This window comes from Vicugna pacos, chromosome 22, assembly GCF_048564905.1.
Source record: "Vicugna pacos chromosome 22, VicPac4, whole genome shotgun sequence".
Taxonomy (NCBI): domain Eukaryota; kingdom Metazoa; phylum Chordata; class Mammalia; order Artiodactyla; family Camelidae; genus Vicugna; species Vicugna pacos.
This window is the reverse complement of record NC_133008.1, coordinates 24,487,407-24,505,480: the sequence shown is the minus strand read 5'-3', so window position 1 is coordinate 24,505,480 and position 18,074 is coordinate 24,487,407. Positions and strand designations below refer to the sequence as shown.

Below are 18,074 nucleotides of genomic sequence, written 5' to 3'. Positions count from 1 at the left end.
TGGGAACACATGGCCTAAAGTACCCCCTGGGAGTCTCGTGTGTGAGTGTGTGTGTATGTGTTCTTTGCATGATTTTATCCTGTGTATAAATTCATAGAACCAGCATCACAAGCAAGATACAAAATTGTTTCCTCTCCACAAAACAACTTCCTTGTGCTAACCCTTTGTAATCATACACTCCCCACTTCCTGAACCTTTGGCAACCACTAATCTGTTTTCCATCTCTATAATTTTGTCATTTCAAGATCGTTATATAAATGGAATCATACCACATGTAGCCTTTTCAAACTGGCTTTTTTTCGCTCAGTATAATAATGTCTTGAGATCCATCCAAGTTGTTCTGAGTATCCACGGTTCATTCCTTTTTATTGCCAAATAGGATTCTGCTGGGGGCGGGGGGTGTTTTCAATCCTTCCCGCACACTCACAAAGACTATGCACCCCGCGTCGGGCTGCTCCATCCCTGTTGAAAACCGTTAGCCTACAGCTGCAGTGTTTCTAATAGGGGTGTGTCATATGCTGGATGGTGGGAAGGCAGAGAGGAGGGAGGGACAAAATCCACTGCTTGTTTTAATTACCTCCCCTCACCCCATTGGCAAGGGACAAATTCCCTCCCTAGGGTTCTGGGTATGGCCGAAAACACAACATCCAACACTGGACAGACGAGATCAGTTTGTTAGTCATATATACTCACAGCTTCAGGGAAAGGGGACACCGCATGCCATGCAGGGCCACACGGGGGTTGTACTCAGGAATGAAGTAAACAGCCAGGAGCTGTGGGAGGCAGACTTAGCAGTAACAAGAGCGTGAGGTGGCCCGTGGTCCCCATGGGAGAATGGGATTGGCTTTTTTGAATAAACCCAAGGGCTGGCAGGGAAGTGAAACCTACTACTCAGGGGTAGGCAGGCACTGCACCTGATCTGTTTAATAAGGAAGGTTGTCTGACTAGGGAGCAGAGTGGAGAGAGGAACTTACTAAATCACCTGAGCCCATCCAGGTTTCACCAGATGTCAGGGCAGATTTTAGGCGGTATGCTACATTCCTCAGGGCAATCTTTTTGAGAATTTATCATGGAGCCATAGAAAAGAAAGGCAGAAATATTTCCCCCAAGGGATTTATTCATAATCCCTATGAGTTGTACACAAACCAGTGTAAGGTGTGTGGGGTTTTGTTTTTTGTTTTTTGTTTTTGTTTTTGTTTTTGTTTTTTACTCTTGTCTGGACAACTAAATTCCCACTGAAGTGACATGAAGTCAGAGAGAACTTTAACCTTGCTGTCATGGCGACCACGTTTCTCTACCGCTGGAGGTGAGAAGCGGAGGTTAGGGACTTGGGGGGGCGGAGTTTACAGGAGGATTTCCCAAGGCAATAAGGCATCAGTCATCAACAATTCCAGATACTTGATCAACAGACAGGAAGTCATGGGAATTTCCTGGGACTGACAGGCCACGACAGGGAGGTTTGGGATCTGAGATACTGTGATTTATAAGAAGAAATATATATATATTTGGTCTTCATCCCTGTTTCTAGCAAAGCGCTCTTAAAACCTTGGAGTCTCTGTGATGAAATTGATCAAGGTGTCTTTATTTTAATGAGTTCACTTTGGGAAAGCACCTGAGGACAGGGGCTGGTTGCCAGCGTAACCAACCTTGTGATTAGACAGTTGGAACTTTCACGGCCACCCGCCCAACAACCAGGGAGAGGGGCTGGAGACTGAGTTCAACCACCAATGACCAATGACTTAATCAACCTTAGTTGTGTAATGAAGCCTCCATAAAAACCGCTAGGAATGGGTTCAGAGAATTTCCAGGTGAGTGAACCAGAACACTCCTAGACTCCACGAGGACTGAAGCTCCTTTATTCAGGACCTTCCCCTAGGTATCAGTTTTCATCTGGCTGTTGAGTTGTATCCTTTAATATCCTTTGTAATAAGCCAGTGATCTACTGAGTAAACTAGTTTCCGGAGTTCTGTGAGCTGTTCTAGCAAATTAATCAAACCCAAGAAGAGGGTCATGGGAGCCCCTGATTTATACCCAGTTGGTCAGAAGCACAGGTTACATCCTGGAATGGCGATTGGCATTGGCCTTGGGGGCAAATAGGTAGTCTCAGAGTTGAGTTGAACTGTAGGACATCCAGCTGGTGTTGGAGAATTGTTTGGTGGTGTGGGGAAAAGACCCACACGTCGGAATTGGTATCAAAATAATTTGGATCAAAATGCTTCCAACATGCATGCGTACATCAAATAGCAGTCTCTCCTCACCACCACGACCCACCTGACCCTCACTCAAAGTTTGGTTTCAGTGTTGAAATTGGTAACAGTGTGGCACCTGCAAACTCAGAGATTATAAGAAGGCTTAAGACTCACATAATCAAGGTATCTGGAGAGAGCAGGGTGGGCCTCTCCAGCAGGTCTGAAATGGCTTGAGACAGTAAGGAGAGGAGCCTGGTGTTTATCAAAAGGACAAGAGACAGCAAGTGTTGGTGAGGATGTAGAGAAAAGGAAACACTTGTGCATAGTTGATGATGTAAACTGGGGCAGCCAACAGTACGGAGTTTCCTTAAAAAATTAAAAATAGAGCTACCATATGAGCCAGCGATCCCGCTTCCGAATATATATCCACAGGACATGAAAACAGGATTCCTGTCATTCTTACTTGTCATAGAATAGTCTTCTTTTGATTTTTTCCCTCTAACCATTTAAAAAGGTAAAAACCATTCTTAGTCCCTGGGTTGTATAAAAAGAGGTAGTGAGATGGATTTGGGACCCCACCCCCACACCGCATAGTATGTCTAGTGCTTACCCTAGATAAGTATGCCCAGGTTGGGGCTCAGACAAATATGTCTTTAAAAAGCTACACAGGTAAAATGGAATGAGTTACTGACACCTGGAACAATGTGGATGAACCTCAAAAACATTATGCTGAGTGAGAGAAGGCACTCAAAAAAAGTCACATATTGAGTAAATCCATCTGTTGAAATACCCAGAATAGGCAAATCCGCAAAGACTGAAAGCAGGTCAGTGGTTGCCAGGGACTGGGCGGGGGTGGGGGGGAGAGGATGGAGAGTGAGTGCTCCAGGGTACAGAGTTTTCTCTTGGGATGATGAAAATGTTCTGGAACTTGATGGAGGTGATGGTTGCACAACATTTGGATGTACTAAATGCTGCTGAATTGTATACACTTTAAAATGGCTAAAATGGCAAACTGTATGTTACATGTGTTTTATCACCATAAAAATTTTTAAATCTCCACGAGTGATTTGGATGCCCAGCCAAGGAAGCTCTCCTCATCACCTGAGCTTACATTTCTGGCTCTGGGAGGGGCATTCCTGGATGAGCCAAGGTCCTTGGGAAGAGGATCCTCCTGCTCATTTGGAGAGACACACGCTGACATAGAACCCCATCAACGAAAGGAAGACAGGGTTTTCCAGGGAGGCAAACGTGGGAGGCTGGAGAAACCAGTGGGTGACAGATTCCAGCTTTACCCAAAAGAAAAACCCCTCACATGTGTCCCTGAGACAGCACAGCTATTTGAAGACTTTGAAAAATGGAATTGAGGGCAGAGGGTATAGCTCAGTGGTAGAGCGCAAGCTTAGCATGCACAAGGTCCTGGGTTCAATCCCCAGTGCCTCCACTGAAAAAAAAATGATAATAATAAATGAGAACAACCATGTTTTGCCCAGTTCGGCACTGTTCTGGGTTGAATTGTGTCCCCCCCAAAAAAGATACATTGGAGTCCTAAGCCTCTACCTCAAAATGGGAACTTACTTGGATATAGGGTCTTTGCAGAACTAATTAATTATGACAAGGTGAGGTCATACTGGACTAGGATGGGCTCCTAATCTAATATGGTTAATGTCTTCAGAAAAAGGGGACATTTGGACAGATGGATGGACGGACATACACACACACACTCAAGGAGAACACAATATGAAGATGAAGACAGAGATTGGGGTGATGCTTCTCTAAGCCAAAGAATGCCAAAGATTGCTAGCAAATCACCAAAAGTTAGGAGAGAGACGTGGGACAGATCCTTCTTCACAACCCTCAGAAGGAATCAACCCTGCCAACACCTTGCTCCTGGACTTCCAGCCTCCAGACTGTGAGACAACGCATTTCTGTTGTTTAAGCCCCTGAGTTTACGGTGCTTTGTTATGGTGGCCCTAGCAAACAAACACCAGCACTCAGGACATGTGGAGCATGTGTTTGCCAAGCCTTGCGTAACACCTGCATAGAGCAGTTTGAAACAATTGGAAACTCACTGTCAAGTTACTTCTCAAAGCACAGACATCTGCTCTCATTCTCTCTCTCTCTTTCTCTCCGCACCCACTCTCTCCCCTCCTCCTCCTCCTCTTCCTGCTCCTCCTCCTCTTCCACTCTCTTTTTCTCTAGGTGATTTATTTTTATCATTTATTATCATATACTAAAGCCTAAAGTTTTGAGTTCATATCACATCAGAAAAGTGGCTTACACATGAAAAGATGCTCAATATTTCTAAGTATCGAGAAATGCAATGAAGTATCACCTCACACCAGTCAGAATGGCCATCATTAAAAAGTCTACAAATAATGAATGCTAGAGAGGGTGTGGAGGAAAAAACACCCTCCTACACTGCTGGTAGGAACATAAATTGGTGCAGCCACTATGGAAAACAGCATGGAGATTTCTTAAAAAACTAAAAATAGAGTTACCCTATGATCCAGCAATCCCACTCCTGGGCATATATCTGGAGAAAACTCTAATTTGAAAAGATACATGTTAAAATTAAAAAAAAAAGAAAAGATACATGCTCCCCAATGTTCACAGCAGCACTATTTACAATAGCCAAGACATGGAAGCAACCTAAATGTCCGTCAACAATGGAATACTACTCAGCCATAATAAAGAATGAAATAATGTCATTTGCAGCAACATGGATGGACCTAGAGATTTATCATGTTGAGTGAAGTTAAGTCAGACAGAGAAAGACAAATGTTATATGTCACTTATATGTTGAATCTAAAAAAAATGATACAAATTCTATTTACAAACAAAAAACAGACTCACAGACATAGAAAACAAACTATGGTTACCAAAGCGGAGAGGGTGAGGAGGGATAAATTAGGGGTTAGGGATTAACAGACACACAATGCTATATATAAAATAGTAAAACAACAAGTACCTACTGTATAACACAGGGAACTATATTCAATTTCTTGTAATGACATACAGTGGAAAAGAAATCTGAAAAGAAAAAGTATATATATATATATATATATATATATATATATATATATATATATGCATATGTATAACTGAATCACTTTGCTGTACACCTGAAACTAACATTGTAAATTAACTGCACTTCAATAAAATTTTTAAGTGACTTAGATGAGGAGGTATGCTTATTGTCCCTCACAAAAATTTCAGAAAGAAGAAATACTCTTGAATTTCATTAGCAACCCATAGCAAACATAATACAAGCATAATAAAAATCCCATTTGGATTTGGTTTTTTTTTGTTATCTCTAGGCTCTTCAGGTTAAACTTTTAAAAACAGCTTTATTGCCTGTATAGCACAGGGAAATATATTCAAGATCTTGCAGTAGCTCACGGTGAAAACGAATATGAAAATGAATATATGTATATTCATGTATGACTGACAATTTGTACTGTACACCAGAAATTGACACAACTTTGTAAACTGACTATAACTCAATAAAAAATGCCAAGAAAAAAGTTTTATTGAGATATCATTTACACATAATAATAAACATAATAAAAATCCAATCTGGTAATGAAAAGTTAAAGTTGCTATAGTCTATCTTTCTTGAGTATCATTGGTCTTCACTGGATTTTTGTCAGAAACTTATAAAAGACACTTCAGAACTGAGGTTATCGGTGGAACTGTGAACCCCAGGTATCCTGCGCTATTTGAAACAATATTCATATACTTTAGAGATGTGGCGAGGTGATGTTTTATTGTACATTCCAAAGACTGACTTATCTTCCTATACTGATGATGGACCACTCTAACTCTGAATAAATGAAAAAATACCTGTAAAAATATTAATTTAAAAAAATCCAATTTGGAGTTCATTTTTCCAACATAAAACCTCAGTTATAAAATGTGACTTTATTGGCATGTTTAGATTAAAATTTTCTCAGAGTAAGTTCTTGAGGGCCTGCAAAAGTGCAAATCCCTTCTTCAGTTCTTAAGAGAGACTCTCACACATTGGTTTCAGGCTTGGCTGGATCCAGGTGCTCAAGCTGTGTCAGGAGTCTGTCTCTTTCCATTCTCAGCCCTGCTTTCCTTTGTGTGGTCTTCATTAGCTGTCAGGCTCTCCCTGCTGTAGATAGTTCTAGTCTCCAAGTTTAGCAACAATGACAAAAATCCTAGGAGTAAGCCTCATGTGCTCATAGCTGATCTATGAGCAAAGAGATCAGATAAACTGATTGGCCAGTCTTGGTCCTATGCCCAGTTCTAAAGTTGGCCCTTCTCAAATCATAGATGAAAATGGACCAACAATTCCTCAAAGAAAAATCAGAAGAAAGATGCTGACAGAAGAAAGAGGAATGCATGTTGGACAAATACAACAGATAGCCACTGTGACTATGCTGAGTGAGTCATTAAGGCTTCCTAAAACATAGTGTTCATAAATTTAAAATAGAAAGTTACTACAGTTTATTGAGCATTCTAATTTGATACTCCAACTAGAAATCTGGCTGCCAAATAATACCCCACAGCATTACACACACATGTACACCAATATTAGGAATTTCCATAATTTCCTGAAGGAACATTTTGCCTTTGTGTTATGTTGAGTTGGCCACGGTTTTCAAATGCTGCTCTTTTTGCTTTGCTAATGATAAATCACTGTGGGCTTAGCTTGTTATTATCAATTTAATTTGTGGTGGGTTGTTTGGCAAATCCTACAGTGTTTAATAACACTCATTTGCATCAGCAGTATTTTTGGTCTATAATTTTTCAATAAGTAGACTTTAAGTCCTGTATGCATTGAGTGAAAACAGGAATCAGCTGTATTCTTATTGCTAAAGCAGATGTGTGCACAGTTCCTCAACTTTTAGGATGTGTTTAAGATATTTCATTCTTACCACCCAATTGTTTTCCACTGGAAAGGGGGAGCAGATGGGGTCTTTAGTCCTTCCTAGTTGTGTGGGGGACCCCAAAAAAAGAGTTTAAAGCTGATGGCTTAGAGGACTTTGTAGATAAGAGGTTTAAATACACTGGAAAGTTAATGTGGTAAAGTAGTGGAGTACATGTTTGAAAAACTGTTACTTAGTCCAAACGCGTTCTGCTCACCATACAACATACTAATAAATCGGGAGATGAGCTGTTGGGGCAAGGAATAACAACTTTATTTGGAAAGCCAGCAGACCGAGAAGATGGGGGACTAAAGTCCTAGAGAACTATCTTCCTCAAGTCAGAATTCAGGCTCCTTTTATGCTAAAAAGGGGAGAGGGTGTGGTTGGTTGCTGCAGACTTCTTGGAGTGGGAATCCTTTGTTCTTGCAGCTGTTCACGTAGGTCAGGTCATAATGTTCCCATAAACTTCCAACAAGACAAATATTATTCTCTGTTCAGCAATTTTTTCTCTATATATGAATAAGAAAGTGTTATACCCTTAAAGGTCAGAGCCTTGAAAATGGGCTATTCTGTATGTTTCAGGCTCTAGGCAACATTCTTTTACAAAAGGTGCAGAACCAGCATGACTAAGCACAGGAAACAGAGCACAGGGTTAGAGCCAAAGGGACAGAGCTAATGTGGAGTCAGATTGGTTCTTCCCTATTACAAAACTGGTCTTAAATTGTGGAGGATCTGAAAGCTTGATCTAGACTAGAGTTGGCAGAACTCCAGCAAAGGACCAGATAATAAATATTTTTGGCTTTGCAAAAGTACAGTCTCTGACTCCAATCTAACTTTGTAGCATAAAAACAGCCATAGACAGTAGGTACACAAATGGATGTGCCTGTGTGCCAATAAAACCTTAATGACAAAAATAGGCAGCCAGCAAATTTGGCTGGTGAGCCACAGTTTGCCAAGCCTGGTCTAGGAGTTTGCAGTTCCTTCTGTTGAACCCTTGAGGACATTGCTTGTGTGAATTTCAGTTCCCAGTTCAGATACCCGGGAGTCGTAACTATTTTTCGGTAACAATTTCATGACTGGTTCAAACCTCCTTTCTGTCTAGTGGTGAAACTTCATTTCAGCCAATTCGAGGTGCTCTTCTCCTTGGTGAGCTTCTTTTTCTTGGTGCCCTAGTGATGCACCTTAGTCTCCTGGGGCGTAGATGGTACCTAAGATGGGAGTGGGGCAGGGACAAGGGTAGGATAAGTTGCCAAGTTATTGTCTCTCCACAATGGTCCCACTGAGGGATTCCTCTTCATTGTGGTTCTTGGTTACTGGCTGATATGGGTTGAATTGTGTCTCCCACTCAACATATGTTTAAGTCCTAACCTCCAGTACCTCAGAATATGACCTTATTAGGGTCATTGCATATATAATTAGTTAAGATGAGCCATACTGGAGTAGGGTGGGCCCTTATCCAAGAAGAGGAAAAGGAGGAAACACAAAACTTAAAGAGATAAGAACTGCACATTTTCTAAAACATAAGTCCACTGATTGAAGAAGCATCACATATCCCAAGCAAGATAAATAAAAGAAATATATGCCTAGGCACATCTTGGAAATAGCAAAGACAGAGAGTAGTTACTATTATTAATTTCATTTTATAAATGGAAAAAATAAAGATATAGAAAGATCAAGTCATGTGACCAGTGACACCCAGCTAGCAAGCAGTACAGCTGGAGTTTTAAAACTCCAGCTGAAAGTCCTAAGAAAACCCATTTCCAAAGGTTACTTTGCATTTACTTGCAAAGTAATTATTTGGGGGCATTCCTAGGACTATGAACAAGAAAGATAACAAAATAACTTGTTTCCAATTTAGTACTAAGAAGGCAAACTGCCATTAAATACAGGGGAAAAAACCTTTCCCTGGTTCATCTCTAAAGGCAGATGCTTTGAGAGAACGTAATTCATTCACCCCTAGGATGAAGTCAGAGCAATTTCAATTTCAGAGTTTAATCTTTCTACCAAATATGGGCTCTGTTACAAGTCCCCTGGGCTAGAAATCTTTAAGATCCAGAGAACATTCGTTTCTGGTCCCTGACATACAGATGCCGAGAGCAAATATTTGTCCCCTGGGAGGCTTGGCAGGGAAAAATCCAAGAATGGCTCTTCTGCCACCAAGCTACTTTGGGAATTAAGATCATTAAATGCTAATAGCAGCTGTTAGGTACTTAGCAAATGTAGCTAATCGGCCTCCCACACCTGGGGAAGTATTCTAACTACACCACTGCTGCTAAATCTCGTGGTGGCTGCAGTACTTACTTGTCTCCCTCCTGACCAGGTAATTAGAAACAACTGGATAATTGCCTTGGCCAAATAGCAACAGCGGCAAGATATCACAACCTGTGATGTATCACAAGCTGTGTGGCGGGATCAAAGGTTGAAAGTGCTTCTGAGCTGAAAAACAGCACGGTAAAAACGATGCATAAGAGGGGCGGAAATTCATCGAGCCAGACTCTGTGGGAAGACTTTCTGACACAGGTGCAGTGGAGAATTCTAGAGGGGGCACAGGGATGCCCAGCTGGAGACTACATTTCCCTGCCTCCCTTGGGGCTGGGGGTGGCCAGGTGAGTAAGATCTTACCAATGAAATGGGAGCCAAGGTGATGAGTGGCTGTCCAGAAACTAGAATGTAGATCTACCTATAACCCAGTCTGAATCTATCAGATGGGGACAACACCCTAAGGAATGACAGAGCGATGAGGGGAAGAAGCAGAATCCTCGAATGATGATGCGTGGAACACATCTGCCCTGTCAACCTAGATGGCTCAGAAAAGAACGTGATGGGAAAGGAAAACACCAGTCTGTGTTCCATAAGCCACTGTATTTGGGGGTCCTCTTTGTTACAGCATCTTAATCTTTACCCTAACTGATACAATAGGTTAGTTCACTTAATCCTAACAACAACTCAGTGAATTGCTTACTATGATCAGTCCCATTTTACAAATAAGGAAACTGAGACTCAGAGAAGGTTAAATAATTTGCCCAAGATCCTAAAGCCATCAAGTGGTGCAAACGGAATTGGAAGCCAGGATTATCATGCTCCAAACAAAGCCCATGCAGAAGGTTCTGATTCAGTAGATCCAGGACAGAGGCAGAGATTCCAAGTTTCTCGAAATTTCCCAGGTGGCACTGCTGCTGCTGGGCCATGAATCACAATTTGTGGAGAAAGGATTTCAACCACTCCACTCCTCTGCCTCCCCTAGGAGTTGGGAGCTAAACATCGAGATTCCCAAATCCTAGTCTCAGATGTCTCTCTCTCTCTCTTTTTTGTTTTTTTGTTTTGTTTCGTTTTGTTTTTTGTTTTTTATTCTTTTTGTTGGGAGGAGGTAATTAGGTGTATTTATTTATTTAATGAAGGTACTGAGGATTGAACCCAGGACCTCGTGCATGCTAAGCACGCCCTCTACCACTGAGCTATACCATCCCCACTAGTCTCAGATTTCCATTTATTTATTTATTTTATTGAAGTACAGTCAGTTACAATGTGTCAATCTCCGGTGTACAGCACAATGTCCCAGTCTTGCTTCTATATACATATATTCATTTTCATAATTATTTATTTTTTAAATTCAGGTATCTAAATGACAGTAAAGTGCTTCCTTAAAAATGTGTCCCTTCCTGTGCTGTTCCCTGATCCCAGAAGTTAGTTGGAGTCATACATTCAGGTTTTTTAATAGCATTCGATTTCTCCTAGGAAGGTGTCACGCTTCCAAAAAGCAGTCACTATGAAACTATGAAATATGATGCCACTTTCTGGGGTTCTTGTGACAACTGCTTCACCCTCTGCCTTTTCTTACTCTAGTTCTCTATCCCAAAATAACATTCATTAAGGCTGCTTGGGAAAAGTGACACAAGGCAATCTGTGCTCATTTCAACAGGAAACATTGACGGCATAAAGGTAGAAACACCCTCAGCCTGGAGGGGTATTATAATCAACAGCAAAAACCATTTTGGTACCCAGAACACTTGGTAAATGTATCCCTATTGCAAACCCAACTCCAGCTTGAAAGATCAGCACATTGCAAACGTAAGCCAAGTCAGTTCACAACAGAGAAATATAAAATGGCCATTTATGAAAACATTCAATATAACTGGTAAATAAATGAAGTTTAAGCAAGGTACCCATTCTTCACCTGGAAAATTGGCCAAAACTAAAAAGGAATATTAACATCCAGTGCTGTTGTTGGTGAGAAGAACTGAGCACTCCAATGTTCTGTGAGAGAGAGTACGTATTGAGAATTAGGTGGTTGCAGGAGACAGGATCCTGATTCAGAATTGCTTAATCAAAAAGGGAAGGGAAAAGGAAATTATCTATTGGTGTCTCTGGGAAGTCTAAGGATAAATCAGGCTCCAAGCATGACTAGATCCAGGGTTGTCAAAGGTGTCATCAAAACTCACACACGCTCTATTCTCAGATCTGCTGTCCATTGGGTAAAGACCTCCCTCCCTCCCATAACCCAACCGTAACAACCACGGTAGATGGGGTAGCATTTCTAGAAATACAGAATATCTACACCCTTTGCATATGCACAGTGTCTTCCCTCGGTTGGTGGAGTATATTTCCCCTCTACACTGACATTGGGTTGGATCGTATGACTTGCTTTGGCCAATGGGATATTAGCATATGTGAACAAAGGTTTTAAATGTACCTTCATGATTTAGTTTAGCTCTGGCACTCTGTTATGTTAAGAGGAGAGGAACATGCCCCCAGGGGGAAACTTCGCCTTCCTCCTGGACTGCAGATTTAACATATGTGGAGCAGAGTAAACCCAGCCCTCCACGGGGCACCAGTTGAGCCCCACTGATCTACAACCTGAAGCAGAATCACCCAGCCAAGCCTTGAACAGATCAGCTGAACCAATCTTCACCTACAGACCCACAAGCATCATAATAAAAGCTTCTTTGGAGTAAATGTTGGGACGTTTGTTAGATAGCGTTAGTGTACTAATGACTGATCGCTATAAAAAGCATTGCTTCAGCATCAAGGAGCCACATAGCATCTGAGACATTATTTCTCACATCAACCAACTTTCAATTGCAGGAGTATCATTCATCATTCGCACCCAGAGCTGATAGCAGCAAAAGAAGTCAAATCTCATTTTTAAATGCACCCAAAGAAAAACTAAAAAAATGTATGGCTACACTCATCAACAGTAGCCTTGAGTTCACTTTGCAAACTTATTTAGATACTCATCATTGTTGCAAACTGCTTCCTATAATTCAGTGGTTTACAACCTTTTTTGGAATCACAAACCCTTTGAAAATCTGAGAGCTATGGCTCTTTCCTTCCAAAAGGCACATCTTCCTGCACACACACTCTTTATTTTAATGCCCTGGAAATTAATTTATTTCATAGTATAGAAAAACAACTAGCATAAGGCTATAAGCCTCTCTCATCTATCTTACTGGCAAGGGTTTGTTTTTTAATTGAAGTACAGTTCACTTACAATGTAGTGTTAGTTTCTGGTGGACATCAAAGTGACTCAGATATATATGCACACACATACATATATATATATATATATATATATATATAGATTCTTTTTCAGATTCCTTTCCATTATAGGTTATTACAAGATATTGCATAGAGTTCCCTGTGCTATAGAGTAGGTCCTTGTTACTTACCTATTTTCAATCAAGTAGTGTGTATCTATCCCAAGTTCCTGATTTATCCCCCCTACCTTTCCCCTTTGGTAACCGTAAGTTTGTTTTCTATGACTGCATTTACAGGCAAGTATTCATGAATGCTTCCTAAGATATTTTGAAATTAGTTCCAAATTGAGCAGTACAGTGACTGTATAACCAACCATTAAAGAATTACTTCTTCTCCCAGAACCTAACTTTCTTCATCCATAAAATGGAGATCATTAATGGCACCTACCTTGCAGGGTTGTCATGAGTGATAAATGAATTAATAACAAGTAAAGTTTCTCACAGTCCCTGGCATACAGCAAGTGTTCAGTACACATTCATTATGGCATCTCTTTGGAGTCAGAGTTTTCAGTACTCTTTGCTCTCAAATTAAAAGGTGGAATGAAACAGATTGCAAAACTCTTATGTATACAACCAGATGAATTTTATATATGGACACCCTTGTGTATATATTTAGTTTTGTACACATATACACCTACATACAACCCCCTAGATCAAGTTATAGAAATTTCTAGCACCCAGTAAGTCCCCTCGTGTTCCTTTCCAGTCAATGCCCACAATTAGAGGAAACACACTATTCCAACTTTTACCACCGCAGATTAGTTTTATCTGTTCTTGAATTTCACATAAACAAAATCATACAATATGTACACTTTTGTGTCTGGTTTCTTTCATTTTTTCCATTCAACATTCTCTCTGTGAAATTCATCCAGATCACATGTGGCTGTAATTAATTCTTTCTCATCACTGTGTTATATTCCATTGTACAAATATATCACAACTTACTATCCTGTCCTAATATTGATGGACATTTGAGTTTCCAGTTCGGACTATTATAAATAAAGCTGCTGTAAACATTCTTCTACATGTGTCTTGGTGGACATTATTACTGATTTCTGCTTGTGTATATAGATATATAGATATATATAGAGAGAGAATTATAAGAAGAATTGCTAGGTTATAGGGTACATGTATGTTCAACTATCAGGTTTCCCAAGTGGTTCACATGAATTTGCTAGGGCTGTCATAACAAAGTATCACAGAACAACAGAAGTTTATGCTCTCACAATTCTGGAAGCTAAGAGTCCTGAGATCAAAGCATTGGCAGGGTTGGTTTCTTTTGAGGTCTCTCTCCTTGGCTGGTAGATGGCCATCTTCTCCCTGTGTCTTCACATGGTCTTTACCTCTATGTGTCAGTAAATCTCTTTTTACAAGAACACCAGTCATACCAGATTAGGGCTACCCTAATGACCTCATTTTAATTTAATTACCTCTTTAAAGACCACTATCTCCAAATAGAGTCACATTGTGAGGTACTGGAGGGTTAGAACTTCAACATATGAATTCGGAGGGAAATAATCCAGTCCATAACAGGTTGTACCAATTTTTACTCCCACCAACAGTGTCTGAGCATTCCAGTTGCTTCACATCCTCATCAACACTTAGCATTGTCAGTCCTTTTCATCTTAGCCATTCTGATGGAAATGTAGTTAATATGCATTTACTTAATGAGTAATGGTGTTGCGTTCTTTATTGTAGGCGTATTGGTCAATTTTTCATCTTTGTTTTCTGAAGTGACTATACAGATTATTTGCCCATTTTATTATTTAGTTATTTATCTTTTTGATTTGTGGGAGTTCCTTATATATTCTGAATTCAAGTCCTTTGAGACTATATGTAATACATCTATCTTCTTCAACATTCCATTGCTTGATTTTTCACTCTCTTAATGGAATGTTTTTTATTGGAAGAATTGATATTTTTTTTTTAATTGAAGTTAGTTGGTTTACAATGTTGTGTTAATTTCTGGTGTGCAGTATAGTGATTCAGTTATACACACACACATATACACATATATATTCCTTTTCATATTCTTTTTTATTATAGGTTATTACAGAGTATTGAATATAGTTCCCTGTGCTATACAGTAGAACTTTGTTGTTTATCTATTTTATATATAGTAGTTAGTATCTTAATGATACTAACTTTTGATGAGGAAAAGTTCTTAATTTTAATGAAGTCTAATTTGTCAATATTTTCTTTTATAGTTAGTGCCTTTAGAGTCTAATTCAGCTTCTAATTTAAAGCATATAATATGCCTTCTCACTGAAATTTACAAAAGTACATTCAAATTTTAATTTTGTTTTATGAGCAAAATTTCAAAAACTTTAGAAACATTTATTGATATTTGCCTGAAAGATGAGGGAGAAAGACATTTTTCTGTTATTAATTATTTCTCTGTAATGAAAGACAATATAAAAGTCTACGACTCATATTGATTGCCTCCCTAAAAGATTTTCAAAGGCAATTTTGGGCCACATGCAATTTTTACCTTTTTCACTGTCTTCAGAACCTAAGCCCTGTATAAGGTGCAACTCCACTGTAAGAACAAACTGGTTCCCCACATATCCCATGTGGTCTTCCAAGTTTCTCAATATCCCTGACATTTTGATTAGGGTCATGTGACTAGTTTGAGCCAATGAACTGTGAGCAGAAATGCTGCATGCCATTTCCAGACCAAGGCAGTTCAGAACTGGGGTTTCTCCTCTGCCCAACAACCTTGGAAACCATGTGTTCCATTTGGTGCAGCTACAAGATAGAAGAGGGCTGCCCAACCTGCTCAGACTGCACATGGGTAAGAAATAAACCTTTAGTATGTTAAGTCACTGAGATTTCAGGACTTGCCTATTGGAGCAGCTGCATTGTTTATCTAACTAATACCCAACAAGGATCAGAACTCTTATTAACAGAACCTACCAAAGTTCTGCAAGTTTGTGCCAGCAGTTTCTGTGTCCTCAACTCAGAACTGAGATTACCTTTGGCAAAGTCCTGCATCACTGATTTCTTAGGTCAGATTTTCCCAGAAGCAGAACCTAAAACAAAGATGCAGGTGCAAGTGATTTATTAAGAAGCACTCCCAGGATAACCATGAAGGGAGTGGGAGAGGCAGGACAGGGAAAAGGAAGAAGTCACACACAAGGGTGCAGTGTCAGGTGAAGTCCAAACTCAGGCTGATCCAGCTGGGTGTTCTAGGGCATAAATTATGCCCCAGGCAAAGGATCCCAGCTTTTGAACCCTTTGATACCACAGACTCAATGACTTCAACAACAGAAATTTCTTTCCTCACAATTAGAAGGCTAGAAGTCCAAGATCAAGGTACCAGCAGGGGAGATGTCAAAGAAAGACCCTCCCCTTGGGTTGCTGACAGCCACCTTCTCCTGGTGTGTTCACGTGACTTTTCCTCAGTGCGTGTGTGGAAAGAGAGCTATGGGGTGTCTCCTCCTCTTCTTTTAGGATATGATTCCTATCTAATCGGGGTCCCACCTTTAATACCTCATTTAACCTTAATTATCTCATAAAAGCCCTGTCTCCAAATACAGTCACATTGGAGGTTAGGGCTTTAACATAAATTGGGGGGAGGTGGGGACACAAACTTTCAGTCCACAGCAGACTCTTAAACCCATCAGCAATTGGCTACCCAGGATAGGGAAGTGAGATGATAAATTTGCAGGCACTTCTGGCCCTCTGTATGAGTAGGGTGGCTCCAGTGTCCCTGAGCAGACAGACAGCAGGTAAGCTTGAAGAAGCTGGAGGATCTCACACAGAGCTGGGGTCTAGGTCTGAATGGCAGCAACACTTTATGATACCCCAGTGCTGTATGGGTGAGAAATGGCTTATAAATCTGTTTTGATGGGGAAAGTAACTTTTCATTGTATATATGCAGATTTCTGTTGCTAGACACTGGGCTGCCGACGTCTTCTGCTAGAGTTGGAAGTTTCCAGTTAGCCTCTGATCTCCTCTCACAGTGTGGCAATCTGACCAAAAGAGTTCCCAGGTTTTTCACAAAATCCATCATGGCGACCACAGGACCTTGATTTCCCTGTCATTCAGATGGTTCCAAAGTACTGCCGTGCCCTGGTTCATCTCCCTGTCAGACTGCTCTGAGGATGGGGGGAAAAATACCAAGAAACTTCCGCCCAAAGCCCCATCAAGCATTTGTCTTAAAAGCATTTGCCTTGGAATCCAGCCAACTTCTGTGCAATAAAAAAAAAGAGTCCTTCTTCTGCTTCTATTTCTTGACCCACCCTATGAAGAGGCAGTGATTCAAGTCCTGGGCTCTGTGGACGTCAGTGTTTGGCACATGAGCAACGAGATGCCTGTCAGCTGGCGGGCAGTGCCTACAGAGAAGCTGTGACTCAGGAGGGCACCAGCCACTCCATTATCCCCCAGAACAGCCAAGCCAGGTGTGGTGCCAAGCACTGCAGGTGCTCCTGAGCTAGAAGACTGACAGATTTCTTCCAGCTGAAGTTGCGTTCATCAAAGAAATTTTGTCCAGCCTTTTACAGATATTGACAGCCTTATCATTTCCAAAGCAGGTTCAAAAAATGGAAACTCTCCTTGGATGGTGTCCGTGCACACATAATCTTTGTGCATTTGCTCTTTGCACTCAGAAATGTCTGTGGTTTCATCCAGTTGCACACAGAAGAGAGATGGGGGGCTGCCAAACCCTCCATGATCTGCTTCAAAATACTAAAAGAACGATTAGCAATCCTGGGTTGATGGGAAACACGATTCTTTGGTTTCCTTCCTCTGCTTCAGATCACAAATCAACTCAAACATTTCTAGAACACATAACTCTATTGGGATCCTAGCTCATGTACTATAGGAGAGGTCAAGGCAATGACTTCCTTTGGGGCAATGCCAGCTCCTTGTAAGGTTTTGCCTTACTAAATTGTACTTTCTTCACACACACAACCAAGTTCAAGCTGGAAAGAAATAAAAGACATAAAATATTCAATCTATTTTGAGAACATCTTAATTGAATTCCCCCAAAAGCCAACAGTAAGACAAGAATATGAGGATTAATCAACTAATTTAGGAAGTGGCCCCAGGAAGCATCAGTAGAGAATAGGGATGTAAGACAGGGAAGAGAAGGCAGCAAGTAAAGGATGCATTGACAAGGGAGTTACTGCCATGTGTAACTAGAATTTCATCCCTCTGGGACAGTCTGGGAGCTAGTATAGAACACACCCCTGACAGGTAGCCCACCTGAGGGGTGAGGGAGCTGGGGTATTGATCCACCAATTCCTATCACTCATTAGTAGAAGGCTGCTCCTAGGGCAGGGGTCAGGGAGAACTTCGATTTCCAAGCACTTCTGGCTGCCACAGTGTAAGCAAAACAGACTGACTGCAAGAGAAAGCCTCTGATCAAAGAAAGGCAAGTCCTGGGAGCTATAAATGGGGCCCATGTTCACTAGAGCATCGAGGGAGAGGGGAAATCCTCAAGCTTCTGGGGATGA

The 18,074-nt window shown here is 40.8% G+C and overlaps 1 long non-coding RNA gene across 1 annotated transcript; it reads left to right on the top strand.

Moving 5' to 3' along the window:
• The first annotated feature begins 1,716 nt into the window (after positions 1-1,716).
• On the top strand, positions 1,717-16,811 carry LOC140688362 (uncharacterized). Its single transcript, XR_012063000.1, has 2 exons — positions 1,717-1,808; positions 16,499-16,811. It is a non-coding gene; the product is annotated as an uncharacterized lncRNA (long non-coding RNA).
• The last annotated feature ends 1,263 nt before the right edge of the window (positions 16,812-18,074 follow it).